Genomic DNA, 5985 nt, shown 5'->3' on the forward strand with positions numbered 1-5985 from the left:
GACTACTGGCATCAGTATAACCACTTCAAATTCCTTGGTGAAATCAGGAAGTTTCAGGACTGGGGCAGAAGTAACTGATCAAAACTGTTTTGATGGATTGGCAGCCACACTATTTTGCAGTCCTTCTTAAGAAGATCCGTCAAAGGTGCAGCTACCAAGGCATAATCTTTGATAAAAATCCTATACCATCTCGTGATTCCCAAAAACCCACAAACTTTACAAACTGATTTAGGGGGTGGCCACTCCAGAATATCTTTGACCTTGGCGGGGTCTACTGAAATGCCATCTTTGGAGACGATGAACCCAAGATACTCAATTTGATGAGTAAAGAAGGTACATTTGCTCTTCTTGGCATAGAGTTTGTGTTTGAGTAACAATTGCAGAACTCTACACACATGCTTCTCATGCTCTTCCATTGATTTGGAGTAGATTAAGATGTCATAAAAAAAACAAGCACAAACTCATCCAAGTAAGGACGGAATATATCTTGCATTAGGCGGTTGAAGGTTTCAGGAGCATTGGTTAACCACCCGAATGACATTACAGTAAACTCATAGTGGCCATAACGGGTATTGAAGGCTGTCTTAGGTATATCTGCTTCCTTGACCTTGATTTGATAGTAACCAGACCTCAAATCTATTTTTGAGAAGACTTTGGCCCCATGAAGCCTGTCAAGAAGTTTGTCGATGCGAGGGATAGGATACTTATTCTTGGCAGTGACTTGATTTAGCCCTCGATAATCTATGCAGAGGCGGAGAGTTTCGTCCTTCTTTTTTTGGAAAAGGATAGGTGCTCCCCAAGGAGAGCTACTGGGGCGTACGAATCCTTGCTCAATGAGTTGGGAAAGTTGCTCTTTAAGTTCAATGGCTTTAGGAAGGGACATTTTATAGGGCGTTTTTGAGACGGGTTGAGCTCCAGGGATCACCTCGATTTCATGATCGACTTCTCGAGGAGGCGGTAGCCCTGTAAGCTCGTCAGGGAAGATGTCAGAGAATTCTTGGAGCCAAGAGGGTTCTGTCTCCTTACTAGGTTCAATGGCTTTGTTGAGTTTGACTAAGAAAACTTGTTGACCCTTACGTGTTCCCTTGAGAAGATGTTTTGCCTTGACTAACCTAGAGTTAGGTTTTCCTGTTATCCCTTGAACGGATACTACTTGGCCATGCTCATTTTCAAAAGTGATACTCCCCTAGTTACAATGAATGCTAGCTTTGTTTGCAATTAACCAATCCATCCCAAGGATTCCATCATAAATTCCTAATGGCAAGACTCTAAAGTGGCCATGAGTTTGCTCATTACCCAGCTCAAAATCAAGGTTTCCTACAGAGTGGTGAGATACTACTTCTTTCCCCCACTAGCTAACTCTACAGTCATTCTTCTAGCTATTTTTTGACCCAAGTTTAATTTTTGCAAACACCTAGGAGAAAGAAATGAATGGGTACTGCCACAATCAATCAAAAGTTGGAATGGCTTACCGTGATGAGTGGCTGGGGTTTGGATTACACCAAATTGTTTATTCGGACCTTGGTGTTCTACTGTCACATGGACGGTGGCGCGCTCTTCTTCAGCCATTTGCAAGGTCGGTTCTTCACTTATAATACAGGCGGTCCTAGCACCTGCTCCTCCGCGGCCTCTACCACGTCCACTGCCTCTTGTACCTTGGTGGATAGGGGTTCCATGGCCTTGATTTCCTCTGCCACCTTGGCGAAATGATGTTGCCATCTTGGGACAGTTGGCCCTAAAGTGTCCCGGCTCATTGCACTCAAAACACAGAGGGCCTTCTCTGGAAGAAGCAGCATATGAGCGGGGGACAAAAGAGTTGCTTTGTCGCCTTCTGTTGTAGTAGGGGAAATTCTGTTGGGGTTTCTTGTAGGGTTGATCTTTAGGATTTGCCTCAGGGTAAGATCTCTTTTGAGGCTTAGGTTTGTCAGTCCTCATTTCTTTCACAAGGGGCTTTGCTCGTATGAGAGCATCCTATAATGTGCTTGGCCTCATTGCTTCAAGGCGGGAATCTAAGGGTTCATTTAACCCTTTGGCAGAAACAAGCCACTTGCTGGGAAGTAGTCATAGCTGGGGCATACTTTCGAAGAGTGATAAATTTGGAATAGTAGTCCTCAAGAGTTAAGCTGCACTGCTTAAGACTAAAAAACTCATTCATCTTTATGGATTCATGGGATGGGGGAATATATGTTTCCTTCACGGCCTGCTTGATGTCTTCCCACGTTTGAGAATGCTTGGTGACTCCCTTGTCACGGCACCACTGTTTCCACCAGAGTTTAGCATCTCCGATGAGGCGAAACCGTGCAAGCATAGACTGATTTGCTACTCCAGTACCGGCGACAGAGAAATAATCGTCCATCGCTTCAATCCAGACTTCAGCATCCTTATCAATCTTTAAACCTTCTCCTTTAAAGGAGGGAGGTTGCATTTGCTTGAGCAGGAGCTTCTTCTCCTGGATATTAGTGTAAAGTGCATTGGGAAGTGGAGGGTGATTGTCCTAGCCATCATTGTAAAAACAATTTTAAGATTACAAGATTCACACTTGCACAACACTTATTTTGGAGAGTAAAACATTGAAATTATTTTATTTCTAAATATTTACAAGGACGAGTTTTATTACAAAGATCTGAGACTAATATAATTAGTCTTATTTGCCATCAAGGAAAATTCCTAAGCTTGACAATGACATAAGGGTAGAGCGGTCCACATAGGTGAAATATGGGGGTTCCGCTTGCTGTAGTTTCTAAGACTCTAAAAATTGATGGTAAGGGTGGTAGACTCTGGATTGGGGTAGGTCCCAACATAGCTACTCTGTCAGCAGGTAAGATCTGCATCACTTGGTCATACACCCAGCGATCTTGAGGTATGCGAATCCCATCTATAGTCGTAGAGGTTTCGGCCCTGTGGGTACCACGAACCAAAATAAACGGATCATCTTCAACTTTTCAATCCAACGAATCCGCTTTAGGTCGATGGTAAGGTTCCCAATTCGATCTGCTTAGATGAAGAAATATCTTGGCTCACGACTCCAAAAATCTCTACTCCATCCTCTTTCAATACGAGAGAAATGAGGGAGGGACATCTTCTCTAGTATTCGCACCATGGTGTCACGGAACTCAAAATTTAAGGAGTGACTAGCAGTCTCGAAGATGCATTGGAAAACTAGAAACTTCGAGTAGGCATCTTCCTCTTCCTACAATCATTCAAACATCAATTCAACTTGTTTTTTTAGTAGGATGTTTTTATTAATTAGAATTATGTTAGGTAAAACATACATTGCAAAACGTCCTTAAATGGTAAATCCTAGGATACCAATTGTAAGGTTCCCCCCTTCCGAAATAGGGGAAACACTTAAGATAGTCTACTAAGTCTTAACTTGGAGAAAATTTCCTATTCATCGACACCTTGACCATGTAGAGATTCAAGGATACGATTCATAGGTAAGACCTAGTCCTATCCCGTAGGGGGAGCGTGATCTTCTAAAAAATCAAATCAACCATAGGGTAATTGATCATAAATTGGGCAACTACTAGACTTGATTTCTAGAGGCAACGCTTTTTTCCTCTTCCATGCAAGGCATAGCCGCCGCTGGCCAAGTGTTCTAGAATAGAGTTGCCAAGAACCTATTTATCTAGCGTATGGCTTTCACTTAATTTGTTGGAAAGCTACCCGACTAATCGGGTCCACTCGTAGGATGGTGCCGTATAGGGGGCATTCCATCCTCCCACCTTCCACCCTACTCACGTGTCAATTTGTTTTCTAATTAATCCTACTACACTGTTTGACATAAATAAACATGTTCCTTAATTAAGGCCCTTTTCACAAAGTTTGTTAAAACAGCCTTTTTCCATAATACAATAATGCCAAAGACAAGATTTATAAAAAAGTTTATACATGAATCAATTTCATACAAGCCAAACCGGCTCTCTTATTCTTTTCCTTTATATTGCCGAGATGATCTAGAATTTGGCCTTCCAGCCTCTACATGTTGGGCAAAACCCTACGGGACCATACACCTCATCGTCGGCCTGTCACCCTCTCAGGCTCCATTGCTCGATCCTCCTGCCCCTCAGAGGGATGTCTGCTTATTAGGGTGGGCTTATTCACCGCACTAGCTTGGGCCCTCAGAACTAGACAGCATCATAATCTCTCACCTCAATCGGCGAACCTTATTCTCCCAATGGTATGAGGGATACCTTGGGCCATTCTCACGCTTTGCTAATGACATCGCTCGGCTACACAAGCACGGAACGGAGTTAGCGTCAAAGCCAGGAAAAACTTGCACTCTTTAAAGATAACAATTTCAATACAATTCATTGAATACAACATCACTCAATTTGTAGCTCATACAATTTTATGTCATTATTTTAAAAGAAAAAGATACACATTTATTAACACTAATACTTAAAAAAACTCTTCTTTAAAAGATAACCAAACTAACCTGGCCACCATTTCCTGGAGGAGCTTGTAAAGGGAGGGTTGGAGCCGCATTGGGAGCATCTTCTCTAATATCGTTGTTGCGCGCTCCTCTCGAGGCAATATTCTGACGTTTTCGAGAAGAGGCCATCTTGGATGTCGTCTTGTAGGGCTTGCTGTCACGGTCGAAACGGTCCAGTCAGATCTCAATTCTGAGATCGTTTGCTCACCATATGATCAAAAGACCACAGTGCATGAACCCTCTCTAAGGCCAAAACCTCTTGCTAAAGTCCACGCAAATGGGGGGGGAAATTGTGAGATGTCCTTAACACAAAAACGTTTTTGCTGAAGGGGAGAAGGGCTACTGTAAGTCTCTTCACACGGGGGAGGGGGGGGAGAAGAGTTAAGGACACTGCCTCCTAGCAAGAGGGGGATAGAGGAAAATTACCTTATCTAAAAAGTGGCAAATGAGGGGGTGTGGAGAGGGTTGGCTATACTACAACAAGTATGCTGCACAGGGACAGATGGCATGACATAGCATAAGCTACGCAGAAGTGCGTGCTACCGATGGAGCACCCCGGGGGTTTATATAACTGTGGGGTATGGGTATGGGTGTTGCGCAAGGACGAAAGGACGGTGTACCAGCAAAGGCTATAGATCAGTGGCCTGCATGGCTCAGGGGGAAAGGTATGGTATCGGTTAACAGGGGGAAACTTACGGTGTCGGTTAATAGGGAAAGGAGTGGTACGTATGTACCTTATCTGGTCAGGGGCAGCATGGGTGTCCACGTAGCGGTATGTGTGGACCACACAGTGAGTGGATGACCATCCTTTGGTTCTTGTGCGGCCATCGTACGAGCACCTTGGTAAGTGTGTACAGTCCAAATTTTGGGACAGGGTCCCCAAATTTGGGACGCCGGCCTCGATTTGCGTGCCGGACTGCCACCTCGGGGGGTGAATTTTTTTTTTAAAATTCGGGATGTTCTCTTGGTCGTTGGGGTGCAGATCGTTCGTCACTTGGACGCCCGGTCGTGCATTTATTAAGGTTTAAAGGTCATCGCTTTTTAACTAAAAATAACCAAAATTTACGTATAAGCTTGATCCGGTGTCTGTTTTGGATGCTATAAAATTCTATATTAGGGTAAAATCGCACGCAGATTCCAAATTTGGGCTCAAAATTTGAAGATTCTAAGTAAAAATGGCTCATTTAATAAAATCATTTATTTTTATACCATGAAAACTCATAAATTCATCTATTACATGGACATTTCTTTATTAGTGAAGATGGGTATGTTACAGGGGTACTTCGGGTCGCCGATGGATACCTGATTCCTGCTGTTATAATACCATGTTTTTCTACTTTATTTCGAATGGTTTAGTATGAATTACTATGATCATCCGTATTCTGATGGGCAAACAGAGTGTATGAATCAGATTGTAGAGGATATGCTTCGTGCGTATGTCTCTAGAAAAACATCAAATTGGAAAAAGTATCTTCCAATGATGGAATTTGCCTATAACAGTTCTAAACATACGGCTATTGGTTTTAGTTCGTTCATGCTTATGTATGGGT

Source organism: Cibotium barometz, chromosome 34 (genome assembly GCF_041138505.1).
Source record: "Cibotium barometz isolate CiBa-2024 chromosome 34, ASM4113850v1, whole genome shotgun sequence".
NCBI classification, from domain to species: Eukaryota; Viridiplantae; Streptophyta; class Polypodiopsida; order Cyatheales; family Cibotiaceae; genus Cibotium; species Cibotium barometz.